Below are 22,010 nucleotides of genomic sequence, written 5' to 3'. Positions count from 1 at the left end.
AATTATGTTGCATGAAAGCCACTCTCAAAAGTTATATAATGTATGATTCTATTTATGTGAGTTTTGAAACACACTTTAGAAATGGCGAATGTATTATCGATTGCCTAGATTTAGTGAGGGTAAAGGAAGGGCAAGAAGATATGATTAAAATGGCAAAAACCACCACAATATTGTAAAGTAATTAGCCTCCAATTAAAATAAATAAATTAATTTTAGAAAAAAAGGCAGCAGATATCCTTGTGGTCAAGGAACTATTTAGTATCTTGGTTATAGGAGTTGATTCAAGAAACTACACAGGCAACAGAAATGTATGTGTGCACACACAGACACAGGGAAATAAGTAGAAGTGAAACTGAGGAAGTGTAAGTAAGATCAATAGATTGTATCAATGTCAGTATCCTAATATGATATTATACAAGTTTTTAAAAATATTGCCAATCTGGGAGACTGGATAAAGGGTAAATAAAATTTCTTGGTATTTTTCTTAAGATAGCATATTAATTTCGGGTTAATTTAAGAAAAATGACAACTGAAAATGTATGATGAAATGCTTGATATTTAAATATTTTTTAATTTGTATAAAGATTAAAATCACAGAGAGCTACTTAAAATATGAATCTAAATATGCCATTCATCTTACAACTTAGACTCTATAAAAATCATGCCTTATACTTTAATCAAAATGATAATAAGTTTCCTTATCTCTCTGATGCTCTAACTTTCCTGTCACTTATGTTTTATGTTAATATTTATGATGTTCTGTGCATTTATATTATCCCACACTGGCTTTTTGAATGTGTGATCTCTGAGATGCCTTTCTATTCACCTTTTCACCTGATGAACTCCTTTATGCCTATTTAAATTGATTCTAGATTGAGAAAACTATCATGACTCTTTCACTCTTTCCCCTCATCCCTTCAACCTCTATGTTTTTATAATACTCTTTCCATATCTTCACTTATTTCATTGTATTATAAGTGAAAAAAGGAATCTATTTGGGGAAGCTATTTCAGTCTTCCTACTCTGCCTCATGGGAACAGAAATTATAAATCCCAGAACTAAGCATAGTTGGCATATCACAGACATTCAAAAAATATTGATTAAATAACAGTATGCCAACTCATATATATGGAGTTTAGAAAGATAGTGATAATAACCCTATATGCGAGACAGCAAAAGAGACACAGATGTAAAGAACAGTCTTTTGGACTCTGTGGGAGAAGGCGAGTGTGGGATCATTTGAGAATAGCATTGAAACATGTATATTATCATATGTAAAACAGATCTCCAGTCCAGGTTCAGGTTCGAGCACCATGAGACAGGGTGCCCCGGGCTGGTGCACTGGGATGACTCTGAGGGATGGGATGGGGAGGGAGTTAGGAGGAGGGTTCAGGATGGGGAACACATGTATACCCATGGCTGACTCATGTCAATGTATGGCAAAAACCATTACAGTATTGTAAAGTAATTAGCCTCCAATTAAACTAAATTTAAAAAAAAAAAGAGAGAAAAACAAACAAACAAACAAAAAGAAAATGGGAGTTTTAGATTTAATTTTAAAACATTCTTTCTAAAATTTTAGTACCATGAGACTTATGTGCAGAATTTGTGTTGCAGAACTCCTTTCTGTATACAATTTTTCTACTTAGTTTCAACTTAAAGCAATTTAAATGACTTCCTAAGATTCATGTTTTACAGCTCTTTCCCTTATGATTTTGATGGAATGCACTGATAATTACTTATATTCACACCAGGAGATTACAGTAAATATAATTTCTAGGGTGGTATTCCTCTTATGAAATTATACCCAAGCATCCCTAAGGAAGAAGAGCTTTTGAAACTCATATGTTCTAAAATTATTTTTTAAATTTACTTTTACCAACCCATCAACTCTTCATTTCAGACTATCTTCTAGTACACATGGCACTGATATTCAGTGTATTAATGCAGATCTGTAGCTGCCAAAGTATTTTTTAGTGTGCATAAGGAAGTTAATATAAATTTTAAAATATCTTGAATTGGAATCAGTAAACTTCTGTTCAAATCCAGAAGGCAGATTAATAACTGTGTGACCTTGAGAAAATCAATACTTTTGAACCCATTCCTTCATTAATAAATTTTTGGTGCACCTCAAAGTATGTTTTGAGGATTTAGTAACCTGAGGATATAAATACTTGTGATATTTGATGGAAAATAATACACATCATGAGGTTCTGTAAATTTCACATTTGCTTTTATCACCTGTTACATATATATGATTTTGTGTAAATTCACTGACACGTTGTGTGTTTGTGTATACTGAAGCATGGCAACTCTATAGTACATGGAAAATAAATGCCTAAACCTTGTAAAGGGCACAAATCCTTAGAATGTATGCACAATATAGTTTTATTTTGTTATTATACATTCATTTGGGGAGATACATTCAAGATTTTTTAATAAAATGTGATGATTACCGTGGAAATTTTCTTATAAAGTACTCACAACATTTTAATTCATTCTATGTTATGTATATACTGTTATTTTTGACAATCCCTTTTTGTAAATTTGTAATTGTGCTGATGCTCTGTTGTTAGGTGCAGCTATACTAAGAATTCAGAGAAGGCGATGGCACCCCACTCCAGTACTCTTGCCTGGAAAACCCCATGGACGGAGGAGCCTGGTGGGCTGCAGTCCATGTGGTTGCTAAGTCGGACACAACTGAGCGACTTCACTTTCACTTTTTGCTCGCACGCATTGGAGAAGGAAATGGCAACCCACTCCAGTGTTCTTGCCTGGAGAATCCCAGGGACAGTGGAGCCTGGTGGGCTGCCATCTATGGGTCGCACAGAGTCAGACACGACTGAAGTGACTTAGCAAATACTAAGAACTGCTCTGTCTTCTCAGAGAAATTTCCCCTTTATCATTATGTATGCCCCTTCTTATGTAATACCTCTGATACCTTCCTTTACTTTGAATTCTGCCTTGTTTGAGATTAATATATCTACTCCCATTTCTTTTTTTTTAAATTATTTTATTATTATTTTTTTACTTTACAATATTGTATTGGTTTTGCCATACATCAACATGCATCCGCCACAGGTGTACACGTGTTCCCCATCCTGAACCCCCCTCCCACCTCCCATACTATCCTTCTGGGTCATCCCAGTGCACCAGCTGCAAGCTTCCTGTATCCTGCATCGAACCTAGACTGGCGATTCGTTTCTTATATGATATTATTTGTGTTTTAATCCCATTCTCCCAAATCATCCTCTGCCTCCCTCTCCCACAGAGTCCAAAGACTGTTCTATACATCTGTGTCTCTTTTGCTGTCTCACATACAGGGCTGTCGTTACCATCTTTCTAAATTCCATATATATATGTGTTAGTATACTATATTGGTGTTTTTCTTTCTGGCTTACTTCACTCTGTATAATAGGCTCCAGTTTCATCCACCTCATTAGAACTGATTCAAATGTATTCTTTTTAATGGCTGAGTAATACTCCATTGTGTATATGTACCACAGCTTTCTTATCCATTCATCTGCTGATGGGCATCTAGGTTGCTTCCATGTCCTGGCTATTATAAACAGTGCTGCGATGAACAGTGTGGGAGAGGGAGAGGGTGGGGAGATTTGGGAGAATGGCATTGAAACATGTATAATATCATGTATGAAACGAGTCGCCAGTATGAAACGAAACTTCATTTCGATATTTGGCAAAACTAATACAATATTGTAAAGTTTAAAAATAAAATAAAAATTTAAAAAAAAAGCAAAAAAAAAAACAAACCACAATGAGGTACCATTTCATGCCAGTCAGAATGGCTGCGATCCAAAAGTCTACAAGCAATAAATGCTGGAGAGGATGTGGAGAAAAGGGAACCCTCTTACACTGTTGGTGGGAATGAAAACTAGTACAGCCACAAAGGAGAACAGTGTGGAGATTCCTTAAAAAACTAGAAATAGAACTGCCATACGACCCAGCAATCCCACTGCTAGGCATATACTCCCATTTCTTTTGATTAGCATTAGCATATTTTCCTTTATCCACTTCTTTTAATCTGCATTTGTCTTTATATTTTAATAGGTCTACAGTAGACAACATATGGTTGTGTCTGTTGTTTGATTCACTCTGATAACCTCTATCTTTTTAACTGGTGCATTTAGATCATCGTCATTCAATGATTCTTTATATAGTTGGATTAATATCCACTGTTACAGTTTTCTATTTGTTTCTCGTGTTTGTTTTTATTTTTGTCTTCCACTCTGTCTCTGCCTTTTGTGGATTTAATCGAGCATTTTTCTATTATTCCATTTTTCTCTTTTCTTGCTGACAGATGTATAGTCACTCAATTGTGTCCTATTCTTTGCAGTGCTTTGGACTATAGCCCACCAGGCTCCTTTGTTCTTGGGATTTTTCAGGCAAGAATACTGAAATGGATTGCCATTTCCTTCTACAGGGAATATTCCTGACCCAGGGATCGAATCCAGGTCTCTTGCATTGCAGGCAGATTCTTTACTGTCTGAGCCACCAGGAAATCAACACTGAATATTCATTGGAAGAACTGATGCTCAAGCTCCAAGACTTTGGCCAACTGATGTGAAGAGCTGTCTCACTGGAAAAGACACTGATGCTGGGAAAGATTGAGGGCAGAAGGAGAAGGGGACAACAGAGGATGAGATGGTTGGATGGCATCACCAACTCAAAGTGCACAAATGTGAGCAAACTCCAGGAGAGTGTGGAGGACAGGGAAGCCTGGTGTGCCGCAGCTTACGGAGTCACAAGGAGTCAGACACGACTTGGTGACTGAAGAACAACAATTTTGATCTGGTCTTAGCTAAACAGTTATAGTTATATTATTCTTTATACTTCAAAAAGTTCCTTTCTTTACTTCTTTTTTTTTTAGTGATTGCCCTAGAGTTTGCAATATATATTTACAACTAATCCAGTTCTACTCTTAAATAACACTTATATTGCTTCATAGATAGTATTATCATAATCCTAATTCCTCCCTCTTTTTCCTTATATCATTGTTGCATACATTTCTCCTCTACATAATCATGCCTAAGCATATATATCAAATATGATTCTGCTACTGCTATTTTAACAAACTCTTTCTGTTGTGTCAGGCCCAGCCTGTTGATGGTGAAGCCATCAGCTAGGAATTCCTAAGTCACTTTCCTGGGTCCATATTACTTAGAAGGAATGCCACACACATTTCCCCTGCCTGGGGCCAGTGCTATGGCTGGGGCCACCTGTTCTGTTTTCCATTATGATGTGTCTTATGTCACAGGATGCATTCAGCAAAAACCATCAGAGAACTTTTTGGAACAAGACTTATTACTCACAGGTCCCAGAGTGTACATGGCATGCCCCAGGGCCACAAGTGAGGTTGTAAGGGAAAAGAGTGGTGGGCAAAGGGAGAGACGAGAGAGAGAGAGAGAAAGCCTGGATTTAGGCTCTACTTTTATTGCAGTGTGAGGGTGGCTTATCTGGATTCCACTGGATCACTCACTGTGGGCCAGTTTGCACATGAGTGGAATCTGGGGCTTGAGACAGTGGAAGAAGTGGGGTCACTGAACCGGTTGCCCAGGATTGCCCATGGTCTTCGTAAAGGGAAATTTCCTGAGTGTGAGGGCCTGGTTACTTATGTGGCTGTTTTGTTAGGAGCTGGGTCATACAATTATTAATAGCAACGTATTTATTTAAGATGGATGTCTTCTGAAGTAAAAAATGCCTTAGCAATCAAAATCTTAGCTTCAGTCACTTATACTACACTGTTAGATCAATTAAGAGTAAGAAAACACAATATTTTTTTAACTTCACTTATTATTTCACCTAATTTTTCCCCCTTTAGGTAGATCAAAGTTTCTGACATACATTACTTCCCTTCTCTCTAACAAACTTTTATTATTTCTGACAGGGTAACTCTATAGGCAACAACTCTCCTCAATTTTTCTTTTGCGGAAAGACTCTATTTCTCCTCCACTTTTCAAAGATAATTTTGCATGGACCAGAACCCTAGATTGTGTTTTTATTTTCTCTCAGCACTTTAAATACTTCAAGCCACTCTTTTCTGCTTTCATGGTTTCTGAGAGGCAGTCGAATGTCATTCTTACATTTGTTCTTCTATAGGTAAGTTGACTGCCCACCCCCCACCGCCGCCCCTGGTTTCTTTTAAATTTACATTTGATAATCTGTATCTTGAATATGATATTCCTAGTTGTTATGATACCCTGATTGGTATTCTCAGTGGTTCCTGGACCTATGGCTTGGTGTTTGACATGAATTTAGAGAAATTTTCAGTCATTATTGTTTCAAATATTTCTCCTGTTCTTTTCTCCATCTGATATTCCCATTATGTGTATGATATATCTTTTGTAGATGTCCCATAACTCCCAGATATTCTTTTATGCTTCTTTTTCAGTCTTTTCCTGTGTGCCTTTCAGTTATGGAGGTTTCTGTTGAGAATTCTCGAGCTCAGAGATTCTGTTCTCAGGCATGCCTAGTCTCATAAGTCCACCCTTTAGGCATTCTTAAAGGCATTCTCCATTTTTTTGTTGCAAGTTTTCTGATGTCTGGAATTTCTCCTTGGTTCTTTCTTAGATGTCCAAGGTCTGCTTACATTACCTCTCTGTTCTTGCATGCTGTCTACTTTAGTCATTGGAGCCCTTAGCATGTTCATCGTTGCTCTGTTTAAACTGCTGGGTTGATAATTTCAACATCCCTGCCATATCTGAGGCTGGTTTTGATGCTTGCTCTATCTCTACAAGGGTGCTGCCCACGTGGTGCAGTGGTAAAGAAACAGCCTGCAAATGCAGGAGACACAGGTTCAATCCCTGGGTCAGGAAGGTCCCCTCAGGAGGAAATGGCAATCTGCTCCAAGATTCTTGCCTGGGAAATCCCATGGACAGAGGAGCCTGGTGGGCTACACTCCCTGAGGTCACAAAGAGTCAGACACAATTGAGCACACACACGCACTGTCTCTTCAAAATGTGCTTTTTGCCTTTCAGTAAGTGTGTGTGTGTGTGTGTGTGTGTGTGTGTGTGTGTGTGATAGCCAGGAATGATGTACTGGGTAAAAAGGAACTATTGTAATTAAGCCTTTAGCAATGTGATAGTGAGTTGTAGGGAGAGAAGTGCTCTATAGTTAAATGATTAGGTCTCTGTCTTTTAGCGCCTCTGTGCGCACATTCTAGAATGTGAGCTTCATATGTGCTTCTCAGTCCTCCCCGCCTCTTTTAGGTTTTCCAGGATGGCTAGATTTAGCTAGATTTGAGTATTTCCCCTTTTCCACATGGAAGGATAAAACCAGCTGGGATTTCCCTGGGGGTTGAGTGGTTAAGATTCCGTGCTTCCAATGCAGGGGTTACGGGATCCATGTAAGATTCTACATGCCAAGCAGTGCAGCCAAAAAGTTAAAAACAAAACAAAAAAAAAAAACAAAAATGGACCAGCTGAGTTGAGTGCTTCCCCTCCTCTAAGCTAGAATCAACTGGGGTGGATGTTTCCCTTCCCGCATGCCAGTTAGATGTCAGTGAAACCTCTGGAGTACGGGCTTTAGTTACATAGCTTCTCCTGAGGGCAGGCTTTATTTGCAAAAACAGAATGCTCTGGAATATGTCAAAACGATTCTCTCCCTGCCCTGCCAGAAACACAAAGGGACTTTTCTCCAAAAATCCCTATGAGAACTTGCTAGAACGCTAGCAGGTGGAACACATGAGAGTGTGAGTGGCTCAGTGGTGACCGGATCTTCCTGGAGTTTTTAAATATCCCACTGAGCCTCCAGCAGGTCTTCAATCACAGGTCTGCTTTCTCTACATGGGAGCTGGTTTCTGAGGTTTCTTTTCCGGTAAGTTGTGATTGTTTTCCTTTGTATTTGCCTGTTACTCTCTTCAGTTTTGGGGACTTCAGCTTGCTCTATGACTTCTCTTGTGGATCTAAGAAGTTATTGGTTTTTAGTTTGTTTGGAGTTTACTAGTTGCTAAGAGAAAGTGGCCACTTCTAGCTTCTTCCATACTTGAATGAAAACCTTATTTCTTTTCAAATAGTTTAAATTGCAATTCTATTATCTAATAATGTTTAGCAATACTAAAACCTTAGAGGTGCAAGCAAGTAAAATGTCCCTTAGATCTGTTGTACAGTCTGAAATGTAGCTTTGACAGATTGTAAATTTGAAAAGGTATATTCACGTTTAATTCAAACTGGTATCCCTGAAGAAATCATCTCCAGTGCAGCACTTTCCCCAGAACCGTGTGACTTTAAGGTTGAAACTCCAGTGAATTGAATTTTCATTATTGTGTTGAATTCTGAGGGTATGGTAGTGATTGACAGATGCTTAAATTTGGTCCCTAACCTGAAGGAGGCGCAATAATGAAGTTAAGGGAAAAAAAAAAGCATATACATTATAAGCAAAATGATTCCCCATTTATTTAAGTATGGGCAAGATATTTAATCACTCTAAAATTCAGTTTCTCCCCTTTCAAAATGGAGTCACCTAACTTACAGTATTTGCATGAGGGCTAATTTATTTGTGATTAAGACAGTACCTAGCACTTAATACATATTTTAGTTTCCTTTCTTGTCTTACATGGATTTTGTTTCCCCAATTTCCTGATTATCAAAAGTATGTGTATGGTTGTTAAAAATTAGATTCCTGGGTCCTACCAAAGAGTTGCTGTACCATGCTACCATGCTGTAAATTAGAATCTGCTGTGAGACTCAGCACACATGTGTTCCTTGTAGAAGTCATTGAAGCAATGCATCCTATTAAGTCTCAGTTGAGCACAAACTGATCTGTCCAATACAAAGAGCTCAAATATGTTACCAGTGAAGAAACTCGCCCAAACCTAGACATGGTCAGCAGTTTGGGATTTGCTTGATTTTTCCATATTTCACTTATCATAAGAGTGTTCCTGTAGTTTGTTTCCTTAATTGAATTTTGTCTGAAGGAGACTTTTATGTAAAAGTTGAGGGCCATATTATTATTTTCTGAAATATGAGAAGTTGATTACACTGGGGTGTCTTCGGTGGGAAATATTACTCACCTACATCCTTCTTATTCCATAATATGAATTTGTGATTGATACCTATTCAGGTAACAGGTCATGTACATTTGTGATATAGAAACTAGATTGTTTTAAAAATATTCACATCATTCTAATATTTCACCTGAAGGAAGTCTTATTATAGAGACACACAGAAATACATACGTACACACACACAATAATATATTTTAAGATCCTGGCTCTGATACTTGCAAAGTATGTGACCATAGAGCAGTTGTTTAACCTCTTGGAGCATAAAATTTAGTATGTCAGAAATGGAAATCACAATAACTATATTAAAAGCCTATTTCGAAGATTAGGTCAGCTCTCATTCTTATATGCCTGGTTTATCATAGATGTTCTTTGCTCCTCGATTTCAAGCCAGTCCAAATGCTTGAGTGTAGTTTATTCATGGAATTCTACTGAAATTCAGTGGAGGGTAACTTAGCGCATCACTTTAAACACAGAGGATGCCATGAGCAGGATTATTATTATTATTATTATTATTATTTGACTGTGCTGGATCTTTACTGCTGCGAAAGGGCTTTCTCTAGTTGCAGACAGCAGGGGCTTCTTTTTTTTAGCATGCACAGGCTTCTCATTGCACTGCCCTCTCTGGTTAGTTTCAGGAGTTGTGGTGCACAGGCTTAGTTGCACAGAGGCATGTGGAATTTTCTGGGACCAGGAATTAAACCCATGTCCTCTACATGGCAGGTGGATTCTCATCATCTGTCTCCGCCTTCTCCTCCAGCTCTCAATCCTTCCCAGCATCAGGGTTTTTACCAATGAGTCAGCTCTTTGCCTCAGGTGACCAAAGCATTGGAGCTTCAGCTTCACCATCAGTCCTTCCAATGAATATTCAGGGTTCATTTCCTATAGATGCCTCGTATTCTAGTTTTCTTAAGCAGTTGTATATGTTGGTCGATTTCAAGTGGATTAGAAACAACGGAGCAATAACGACGCCTGTGGTACATGTCATGCATACTCGTTCTGTCATTTCCTTAGAATAAATTGAGCTATTCATAATTGTCAGGCCAAAACTTATTTGGTTTAAATTTAAAAAAGCATTGCAAATAACTTCAATAAACTGAATAACAGAAAGATAGCTGACATACAAAATAGTGTATGTTATAGAATGATGTATATGTAGAATTGGGCGTGTTTGTGTTTGCAGTTGTAGTCTAAAGAATGATACCCAAGTGTGCATTTTCTGCTGTGGGTAGTAGGATTTCAGGTGCTTTTTCCTTACAGTGTATTATTCACTAACTTAAACAGTTATTTTGTGTTTGTAATTTCACAGACACATAGTGATTATAAATTGTTCAGTTCAGTTCAGTCACTCAGTTGTGTCTGACTTTTTGTAACCCCATGAATTGCAGCATGCCAGGCCTCCCTGTCCAGCACCCACTCCCAGAGTTCACTCAGACTCAATCCATCGAATCAGTGATACCATCCAGCCATCTCATCCTCTGTCGCCCCCTTCTCCTCCTGCCCCAATCCCTCCCAGCATCAGGGTCTTTTCCAATGAGTCAACTCTTCGCATGAGGTGGCCATAGTATTGGAGTTTCAGCTTTAGCATCAGTCCTTCCAAAAAACACCCATGACTGATCTTCTTTAGGATGGACTGGTTGAATCTCCTTGCAGTCCAAGGGACTCTCAAGAGTCTTCTCCAACACCACAGTTCAAAAGCATCAATTCTTTGGCACTCAGCTTTCTTCACAGTCCAACTCTCACATCCATACATGACCACTGGAAGAACCATAGCCTTGACCAGATGGACCTTTGTTGGCAAAGTAATGTCTCTGCTTTTCAATACACTATCTAGGTTGGTCATAACTTTCCTTCCAAGGAGTAAGCGTCTTTTAATTTCATGGCTGCAATCACCACCTGCAGTGATTTTGGAGCCCCCCGAAATAAAGTCTGACACTATTTCCCCATCTATTTCCCATGAATTGATGGGACCAGATGCCATGATCTTCATTTTCTGAATGTTGAGCTTTAGGCCAACTTTTTCACTCTCCTCTTTCACTTTCTTCAAGAGGCTTTTTACTGCCATAAGGGTGGTGTCATCTACATATCTGAGGTTATTGATATTTCTCCCGGCAATCTTGATTCCAGCTTGTGCTTCTTCCAGCCCAGCGTTTCTCACGATGTACTCTGCATAGAAGTTAAATAAGCAAAGTGACCATATACAGCCTTGGTACTCCTTTTCCTATTTGGAACCAGTCTGCTGTGCCATGGTTGCTTTCTGACCTGCATACAGGTTTCTCAAGAGGCAGGTCAAGTGGTCTGGTATTCCTATCTCTCGAAGAATTTTCCACAGTTTATTGTGATCCACATAGTCAAAGGCTTTGGCATAGTCAAGAAAGCAGAAATAGATGCTTTTCTGGAACTCTCTTGTGTTTTCCATGATCCAGCAGATGTTGGCAATTTCATCTCTGGTTCCTCTGCCTTTTCTGAAACCAGCTTGAGCATCTGGAAGTTCATGTTTCATGTATTGCTGAAGCCTGGCTTGGAGAATTTTGAGCATTACTTTACTAGTGTGTGAGATGAGCACAATTGTGCGGTAGTTTGAACATTCTTTGGCATTGCCTTTCTTTGGGATTGGAAGGAAAACTGACCTTTTCCAGTCCTGTGGCCCTTGCTGAGTTTTCCAAATTTCCTGGCATATTGAGTGCAGTACTTTCACAGCACCATCTTTCAGGACTTGAAATAGCTCAACTGGAATTTCATCACCTCCAGTAGCTTTGTTCATAGTAATGCTTTCTAAGACTCACTTGACTTCACATTCCAGGATGTCTGGCTCTAGGTGAGTGATCACACCATTGTGATTATCTTGGTCGTGAAGATCTTTTTTGTACAGTTCTTCTGTGTATTCTTGCGACCTTTTCTTAATATCTTCTGCTTCTGTTAGGTCCATACCATTTCTGTCCTTTTGTAGGATTAGGAAAACAAAAATACAAAACAGTGGAATAAATGTATGGCACATATGAAAAAACAGCAGCTCTGTTTTTAAAATTACATATCAAAGGGTGTCAGAATTGTGTAATACTTCAGAGTTTTGTCTTTTGAGTATTTTAATACATACTTATTATATCTTAACATACATATGAGCAGGATTTTCTCATTAATATGTTGTTGTTTAGTCACTAAGTCATGTCCAACTCCTTTGTGACCCCATAGATTTTAACCTGCCAGGCTCTTCTGTCCATGAGATTTCCCAGGCAAGAATACTGGAGTGCATTGCCAATTTCCTTCTCCAGAGAATATTCCTGACCCAGGAATCAAACCTTGTATCTTCTGCATTGATTGGCAGATTTTTTACCACTGAGGCACAAGTTCCATTCAGCTGCTCAGTCTTGTCCAGGACTTTTTGCAACTCCATGGACTACAAGAGGCCAGGCCTCCCTGTCTATCACCACCTCCCAGAGTTGATTCAAACTAATGTCCATCGAGTTGGTGATGCCATCCAACAATCTCATCCTCTGTCCTCCCCTTATCCTCCTGCCCTCAATCTTTCCCAGAATCAGGGTCTGTTCAAATGAGTCAGGTCTTGGCATCAGGTGGCCAAAGTACTGGAGTTTCAGCTTCAACATCAGTCCTTCCAATGAACACCCAGGACTGATCTCCTTTAGGATGCACTGGTTGGATCTCCTTGCAGTCCAAGGGACTCTTAAGAGTCTTCTCCAACACCACAGTTCAAAAGCATCAGTCTTCAGTGCTCAGCCTTCTTTATGGTGTAACTCTCACATCCATACATGACCAATGGAAAAACCATAGCTTTGACTATGTGGACCTTTGTCAGTACAGTAATGTCTCTGCTTTTGAATATGCTATCTAGTTTGGTTATAAATTTTCTTCCAAGGAGCAAGCATCTTTTAATTTCATGGCTGCAGTCATCATCTGCAGTGATTTTGGAGCCCAAAAAAATAAAGTCTGTCACTGTTTCCACTGTTTCCCCATTTTTTGCCTTGAAATGTTGGGACCAGATGCCATGATCTTAGTTTTCTGAAGCTTTAAGCCAACTTTTCCACTCTCCTCTTTCACTTTCATTAAGAGAATTTATACTTATACCAAAATAAATGTGTTTTTCCAACCTGAGTACTTTTAGGTAACTTAGACTCTTGCTATTTGGTTAGATAGAACATTTATTTTTTCTTGCAATATTCAAAATGTAACACTGCAGAGTGAAAGAATAAACTATAGTATTTGTCACACTTACAAGTAGTCTGTCTTAAAAGAGATGCACAAAATAAATTCATGTAGATAGCATAGATGAGTCTTAGTGATATACTATTAAACAAGAAAAAAAAAACTGTTTCATGAAGGATTCTGCCCTTTTTATAAAGTTAAAAGCAATAACATCCTTCAACTTAAGAAATGTCTTTTGAAATAAATGAGGGTAAGCTGATGACAGGATTCCTGACATGGGTTTCATTGTATGATGTGGGAACTCAGGGCACCAAATGTTCAGACAGAAGTTAGATATGGGTTATTTTCAGATTGTGGCTTTGGTTTTATATTATGAACTTTGTTTATCAAATAATTTATGAAAGAATTAATAAATAGAAGTGTGACTTTAATAGACAAAGTAGAAACAAGTGGCAGGAACCAAGGTTTGTGGTTAATAGGATATCCAAGAAAGAATAATCGTACTTTATTATTTAAGTTTATATTTCAATGATTAATATTGAGTTTGACATCTTTTCAGTTATGTGGCCTTTTTCATTCTCTTTCATCTTTTCCTTCTCCATTGCTTGCTTGTTTCATTGGGTTTTATTGTAAATATTTAATAGTAACAGATTCTAATTTTTTTTCCCATGAAGGGGAATTTCCTAATTGTATTTCAAGTACAGGCTTTTTTTTAGAGGGGTGATGGAGACATTCTAGCACACCTGTGATAAGTGGAATGGACTCTATGTTTTCATTTTTAAATCATTGATGTCATGTGTCTGTGTCTGTAACAAGGACACATCTTTTATATGCTTTTAGAGGTGAGAAAATTTTAAAGATATTTCAAAGTTAAATATTTTTATTGATTACATAAAAATACTTAAATATTTGTTTAAATAAATCTCTTGACTCTGCTTTATGAATATAGGTTTACCATTTTTGCCTAATTTAAAAAGTGGTCACTGTATCTTCAAAACTTTTGGAAAATCCTAGAACATTTTATTTATCTAACTAGCCATAAGGTATGAAGGGAATTTAAACTCATTTAACTGCATTAGCAACTACTAAGAAGAAATGTTGCATTTAGAATAACTAAAAACTGTATCATGTTGTTAATTTGTAACATAAGCAGTAATATATCTTCCCATAGATAGAAATCTGCAGAGAAAATAAGATAGGACATTTACTGAAATTAGAATATTTATCAAAAACAAATTGCATTTTCCTTATGTGTTCACTGAGCTTAAATGTTAATGAAATTCTCCCTTTCAAATTATATTCACAAGGCAAATATTAGATAAGACCATGTTATCAAGGATAAAAAATGATTGAATTTCTGGTTTTACACTTAATAATCTGGAACAGAGATGTAGGTCAATGGGGAAAAAAGGGTATTTAAGATGTTACTGTTGCTTAGATAAAGTGATAGTTCATTCAAAGAAATAATCAACCCTGTGCACACTTGGAGAAAAAGTGATTTCTTTTCATTCCAAACGCCAACTGAACTGTAAAGGGTGACATTTTGAATAAAGGAAAGTAAGAATGAAAATGGATTATTAAAAAACAACTTATCAAGCTTATCAAATTGTACTCTTCCGTTGCTTAGTCCAAGCTCTCTGGAGCTGACTTTTCTTATTACATTTTCAAATGTTCTGGTGCAGTTTCATTCAAATTGTCTAAATGATTTTTAGTTGAATTAAATATATTTTTGGACAAGGGTTCTTGTTAAAAAAATCTCAGTAAAATGGAAAGATGGAAACTTTCCTACCAACCAACCATCTGTTCTGATCCAAAAATCACTCTGCAAATTTCTGACAGCAGTAATGGCAAAATTCTAGCCTAGATGAATTTACATGTCCCTGAGAGAGAGAAGTTTAAACAATGATGTTGGGTATTTTTGCACATGGATATTTTGCAATAGGTTCTTCATTTTTTTTTTTTTTTTTGATTCATACAAATGAAGGTGAAGGGAATTCACTAAAATCTTAATCGTCAAACAAAGAAATGGTATAGATGACAATAGAGAACTACCAAATTAGAAAGTGAAGTTTATCCTACATTTGACTCCTGGGATTAACATCAGTTTCATTCTTAGCCAGATAGAGAGCCTACTGGCTTTTATTACAATTAAAATAAAATTTGCCTTGAATCATAATTTAATATATTTTGAGGACATACAGATATTATTTAAAACTATCTATTCTTTTTAAATGTATGCATTGATATGTAGTTGTTAATGTTTGAATCCAGAGTAACTGAAACAGAACACTGTTCTAGGGATAATAAACTATAATGTTGGATAAAAAGAAAGACATATGGTATAACTCAGAAGAAAATATAGATCATACAGAGATAATTTTAAGACTAAAATACTAAAAAGCATTTATAGTGACACTCACTTTTGGTTTCCAAAGTGACATTCTAATCTTTGTGTGATTCTCTTAAACAGGAGGAATCTCAGACGTTCCTCTGATCCATTCAGCCATCTAATGATGTTATCATCCATTTTATTGGCAACATAATTGTTAACCCATGATGAATAGTCATGTAACTTAAGTAGAATATTATGTAATTTGTAATTCAATTTTATCTATGCTATATTCAGGGCTCAACCAAAAAAACAGAAATCACTGCAAATACTTAAATGGAAGGAATTTCATAGATGGTATTGATTACACGGGTAATAGGACTACCAAGAAGCCGAGCAACGGACTGTGAGTCACACCAGAAAATAGGAGGGCACAGCAGGAAGCTGGTGCAGGAACAGAGGGCTGCAGAAGTGTGGCTAAGCTCAGATTTAGAATCACCTGCTGGAAACCAGCAATGCACCAGCCTGTCTGGCTAGAGGAAGGGCTGTAACTGAGATGTCATTGGAAGCAGAGAGGAAGGGGAGACAGTGACTTCCTACTTCTGCCTTCCGGGTTCCCGCCCCTGTCTCCCACAGCCAGGGAACAGTGAAGCCAGCTAACCAGGGAGCCTAGGAAACAGGATGTGTTTGCTTGTGCAGGAGTCTCAGGCTCTTGCAACTTCCTAGTGCCCTCTACACAAGTTTGAATCTACTGTTTTTTCAAATGTTTCCATTTGATAAAATTCTTTTTTTCCTAAATACACACAGTAGTATATCTTGGTATGTCAGGTGACATCAAATAATTGTGATAGGCAGTTCAGTTCACGTTGCTTAGGCACCACTCAGTCAAGCATTAACTTTCTACCAGGGCTGATTAGCTGTGAGGTACTGGCTAGTAGCTGAAGGTATGACATTTATCTCAAAACCCTAGGGATCTCTGAAATTGTTTTCTTACAGAAATTGCAAACACATTTATTTACCACAGCCATTTTAAGCACCATTAGATCTACTGGTTCCTAAGACCTGTCAGTTCTGTTCAGTTCAGTCACTCAGTCATGTCCGACCTGAGTGTCCTGATATTTTTGTGGAATAGCCTGGAGTTACTTCAAAGCCTCCCCTTACCCTGGGCCCCTTTCATACCTAGCAACATGGTGGGTTCCCTGATAAATGAGTCAGAGTGAATTATGGGAATGTAGAATATACTGATTCTGAAATCCAAGCAGATCCAACCATCAATGCAAAAATGTGTTTTGTATTTTAAAAGGTGACACTCTGACAATACCCAGAACCCAGCTCCCTTAGGAGATTCACTGATGAAACAGGCACCTGAATTTTTACAGAATTTGTCTGATATATATGTGTCTCACTCTAATCCATCCTACTTCTAATTCACCATCCTAATCAGATTCTGTATCATTTATACCACTGGATTTGCTTTAAGGCTGAAGATCAAGGAACAATTGGATTACTGACTAATCCTATACAGAAATTCCTTAATATAGACTTGGATTATCTGAACTTTCTTTTGTCTAATCAGAAGCAATTGTAAAAAGCCCTCCAGGAGAACACTGGAGTTGAAAAAAGATTGTAACACTTTTAACAGCAATAGTTATGGAGCTAGTTTCTTAAAACAGGACACTGAACTATAAGATATCTTATTTATCCTTAGAGAAGAAAATGTAACTATTCCAAATAGAAGAAAGGATTGTTTTTTTTTTTTTTTTCTTTTTCTTTTTTTTTTCTAATTTTATTTTATTTTTAATCTTTACATAATTGTATTAGTTTTGCCAAATATCAAAATAAATCCGCCACAGGTATACATGTGTTCCCCATCCCGAACCCTCCTCCCTCCTCCCTCCTCATACCAACCCTCTGGGTTGTCCCAGTGCACCAGCCCCAAGCATCCAGCATCGTGCATCGAACCTGGACTGGCAACTCATTTCCTACATGATATTTTACATGTTTCAATGCCATTCTCCCAAATCTTCCCACCCTCTCCCTCTCCCACAGAGTCCATAAGACTGTTCTATACATCAGTGTCTCTTTTGCTGTCTCATATACAGAGTTATTGTTACCATCTTTCTAAATTCCATATATATGCGTTAGTATACTGTATTTATGTTTTTCCTTCTGGCTTACTTCACTCTGTATAATTAGGCTCCAGTTTCATCCACCTCATTAGAACTGATTCAAATGTATTCTTTTTAATGGCTGAGTAATACTCCATTGTGTATATGTACCACAGCTTTCTTATCCATTCATCTGCTGATGGACATCTAGGTTGCTTCCATGTCCTGGCTATTATAAACAGTGCTGCGATGAACATTGGGGTACACGTGTCTCTTTCCCTTCTGGTTTCCTCAGTGTGTATGCCCAGCAGTGGGATTGCTGGATCATAAGGCAGTTCTATTTCCAGTTTTTTAAGGAATCTCCACACTGTTCTCCATAGTGGCTGTACTAGTTTGCATTCCCACCAAGAGTGTAAGAGGGTTCCCTTTTCTCCACACCCTCTCCAGCATTTATTATTTGTAGACTTTTGGATCACAGCCATTCTGACTGGTGTGAAATGGTACCTCATAGTGGTTTTGATTTGCATTTCTCTGATAATGAGTGATGTTGAGCATCTTTTCAAGTGTTTGTTAGCCATCTGTATGTCTTCTTTGGAGAAATGTCTATTTAGACCCATTTTTTGATTGGGTCGTTTATTTTTCTGGAGTTGAGCTGTAGGAGTTGCTTGTATATTTTTGAGATTAGTTGTTTGTCAGTTGCTTCATTTGCTATTATTTTCTCCCATTCTGAAGGCTGTCTTTTCACCTTGCTAATAGTTTCCTTTGATGTGCAGAAGCTTTTAAGGTTAATTAGGTCCCATTTGTTTATTTTTGCTTTTATTTCCAATATTCTGGGAGGTGGGTCATAGAGGATCCTGCTGTGATGTATGTCAGAGAGTGTTTTGCCTATGTTCTCCTCTAGGAGTTTTATAGTTTCTGGTCTTACGTTTAGATCTTTAATCCATTTTGAGTTTATTTTTGTGTATGGTGTTAGAAAGTGGTCCAGTTTCATTCTTTTACAAGTGGTTGACCAGATTTCCCAGCACCACTTGTTAAAGAGATTGTCTTTAATCCATTGTATATTCTTGCCTCCTTTGTCAAAGATAAGGTGTCCATATGTGCGTGGATTTATCTCTGGGCTTTCTATTTTGTTCCATTGATCAATATTTCTGTCTTTGTGCCAGTACCATACTGTCTTGATAACTGTGGCTTTGTAGTAGAGCCTGAAGTCAGGTAGGTTGATTCCTCCAGTTCCATTCTTCTTTCTCAAGATCGCTTTGGCTACTCGAGGTTTTTTGTATTTCCATACAAATTGTGAAATTATTTGTTCTAGCTCTGTGAAGAATACTGTTGGTAGCTTGATAGGGATTGCATTGAATCTATAAATTGCTTTGGGTAGTGTACTCATTTTCACTATATTGATTCTTCCAATCCATGAACATGGTATATTTCTCCATCTATTAGTGTCCTCTTTGATTTCTTTCACCAGTGTTTTATAGTTTTCTATATATAGGTCTTTAGTTTCTTTAGGTAGATATATTCCTAAGTATTTTATTCTTTCCGTTGCAATGGTGAATGGAATTGTTTCCTTAATTTCTCTTTCTGTTTTCTCATTATTAGTGTATAGGAATGCAAGGGATTTCTGTGTGTTGATTTTATATCCTGCAACTTTACTATAGTCATTGATTAGTTCTAGTAATTTTCTGGTGGAGTCTTTAGGGTTTTCTATGTAGAGGATCATGTCATCTGCAAATAGTGAGAGTTTTACTTCTTCTTTTCCAATTTGGATTCCTTTTATTTCTTTTTCTGCTCTGATTGCTGTGGCCAAAACTTCCAAAACTATGTTGAATAGTAATGGTGAAAGTGGGCACCCTTGTCTTGTTCCTGACTTTAGAGGAAATGCTTTCAATTTTTCACCATTGAGGATAATGTTTGCTGTGGGTTTGTCATATATAGCTTTTATTATGTTGAGGTATGTTCCTTCTATTCCTGCTTTCTGGAGAGTTTTTATCATAAATGGATGTTGAATTTTGTCAAAGGCTTTCTCTGCATCTATTGAGATAATCATATGGTTTTTATTTTTCAATTTGTTAATGTGGTGTATTACATTGATTGATTTGCGGATATTGAAGAATCCTTGCATCCCTGGGATAAAGCCCACTTGATCATGGTGTATGATCTTTTTAATGTGTTGCTGGATTCTGATTGCTAGAATTTTGTTAAGGATTTTTGCATCTATGTTCATCAGTGATATTGGCCTGTAGTTTTCTTTTTTTGTGGCATCTTTGTCAGGTTTTGGTATTAGGGTGATGGTGGCCTCATAGAATGAGTTTGGAAGTTTCCCTTCCTCTGCAATTTTCTGTAAGAGTTTGAGCAGGATAGGTGTTAGCTCTTCTCTAAATTTTTGGTAGAATTCAGCTGTGAAGCCGTCTGGACCTGGGCTTTTGTTTGCTGGAAGATTTTTGATTACAGTTTCAATTTCCATGCTTGTGATGGGTCTGTTAAGATTTTCTATTTCTTCCTGGTCCAATTTTGGAAAGTTGTACTTTTCTAAGAATTTGTCCATTTCTTCCACGTTGTCCATTTTATTGGCATATAATTGTTGATAGTAGTCTCTTATGATCCTTTGTATTTCTGTGTTGTCTGTTGTGATCTCTCCATTTTCGTTTCTAATTTTGTTGATTTGATTTTTCTCCCTTTGTTTCTTGATGAGTCTGGCTAATGGTTTGTCAATTTTATTTATCCTTTCAAAGAACCAGCTTTTGGTTTTGTTGATTTTTGCTATGGTCTCTTTTGTTTCTTTTGCATTTATTTCTGCTCTAATTTTTAAGATTTCTTTCCTTCTACTAACCCTGGGGTTCTTCATTTCTTCCTTTTCTAGTTGCTTTAGGTGTAGAGTTAGGTTATTTATTTGACTTTTTTCTTGTTTCTTGAGGTGTGCCTGTATTGCTATGAACTTTCCCCTTAGGACTGCTTTTACCGTGTCCCACAGGTTTTGGCTTGTTGTGTTTTCATTTTCATTCATTTCTATGCAAATTTTGATTTCTTTTTTGATTTCTTCTGTGATTTGTTGGTTATTCAGCAGTGTGTTGTTCAGCCTCCATATGTTGGAATTTTTAATAGTTTTTCTCCTGTAATTGAGATCTAATCTTACTGCATTGTGGTCAGAAAAAATGCTTGGAATGATTTCTATTTTTTTGAATTTACCAAGGCTAGCTTTATGGCCCAGGATGTGATCTATCCTGGAGAAGGTTCCATGTGCGCTTGAGAAAAAGGTGAAATTCATTGTTTTGGGATGAAATGTCCTATAGATATCAATTAGGTCTAACTGGTGTATTGTATCGTTTAAAGTTTGTGTTTCCTTGTTAATTTTCTGTTTAGTTGATCTATCCATAGGTGTAAGTGGGGTATTAAAGTCTCCCACTATTATTGTGTTATTATTAATTTCTCCTTTCATACTTGTTAGCATTTGTCTTACGTACTGTGGTGCTCCCGTGTTGGGTGCATATATATTTATAATTGTTATATCTTCTTCTTGGATTGATCCTTTGATCATTATGTAGTGACCTTCTTTGTCTCTTTTCACAGCCTTTGTTTTAAAGTCTATTTTATCTGATATAAGTATTGCTACTCCTGCTTTCTTTTGGTCCCTATTTGCATGGAAAATCTTTTTCCAGCCCTTCACTTTCAGTCTGTATGTGTCCCCTGTTTTGAGGTGGGTCTCTTGTAGACAACATATGTAGGGGTCTTGTTTTTGTATCCATTCAGCCAGTCTTTGTCTTTTGGTTGGGGCATTCAACCCATTTACGTTTAAGGTAATTACTGATAAGTATGATCCCGTTGCCATTTACTTTATTGTTTTGGGTTCGAGTTTATACACCGTTTTTGTGTTTCCTGTCTAGAGAATATCCTTTAGTATTTGTTGGAGAGCTGGTTTGGTGGTGCAGAATTCTCTCAGCTTTTGCTTGTCTGAAAAGCTTTTGATTTCTCCTTCATACTTGAATGAGATCCTTGCTGGGTACAATAATCTGGGCTGTAGGTTATTTTCTTTCATCATTTTAAGTATGTCTTGCCATTCCCTCCTGGCTTGAAGAGTTTCTATTGAAAGATCAGCTGTTATCCTTATGGGAATTCCCTTGTGTGTTATTTGTTGTTTTTCCCTTGCTGCTTTTAATATTTGTTCTTTGTGTTTGATCTTTGTTAATTTGATTAATATGTGTCTTGGGGTGTTTCTCCTTGGGTTTATCCTGTTTGGGACTCTCTGGGTTTCTTGTACTTGGGTGATTATTTCCTTCCCCATTTTAGGGAAGTTTTCCACTATTATCTCCTCAAGTATTTTCTCATGGTCTTTCTTTTTGTCTTCTTCTTCTGGAACCCCTATGATTCGAATGTTGTAGCGTTTAATATTGTCCTG

The 22,010-nt window shown here is 37.3% G+C and overlaps 1 long non-coding RNA gene across 14 annotated transcripts in view; it reads left to right on the top strand.

Moving 5' to 3' along the window:
• Positions 1 to 4,228: 4,228 nt before the first annotated feature.
• Positions 4,229 to 22,010, top strand: part of LOC147370029 (uncharacterized) — a 277,352-nt gene continuing 259,570 nt past the window's right edge. For all 14 annotated transcript variants that reach the window (XR_015168321.1, XR_015168333.1, XR_015168334.1 and 11 more), the window contains exon 1: positions 4,229 to 7,833. This is a non-coding gene — a long non-coding RNA (uncharacterized LOC147370029). The remainder of the gene's footprint in view (positions 7,834 to 22,010) is intronic.

Source organism: Bos grunniens, chromosome 7, assembly GCF_055505025.1.
Source record: "Bos grunniens cultivar Pamir isolate PY7600 chromosome 7, Bosgru_T2T1.0, whole genome shotgun sequence".
In the NCBI taxonomy this organism is placed as follows: Eukaryota; Metazoa; Chordata; class Mammalia; order Artiodactyla; family Bovidae; genus Bos; species Bos grunniens.
Note: the sequence above shows the minus strand (reverse complement) of the source record. Positions and strands in the feature narration are given on the sequence as shown.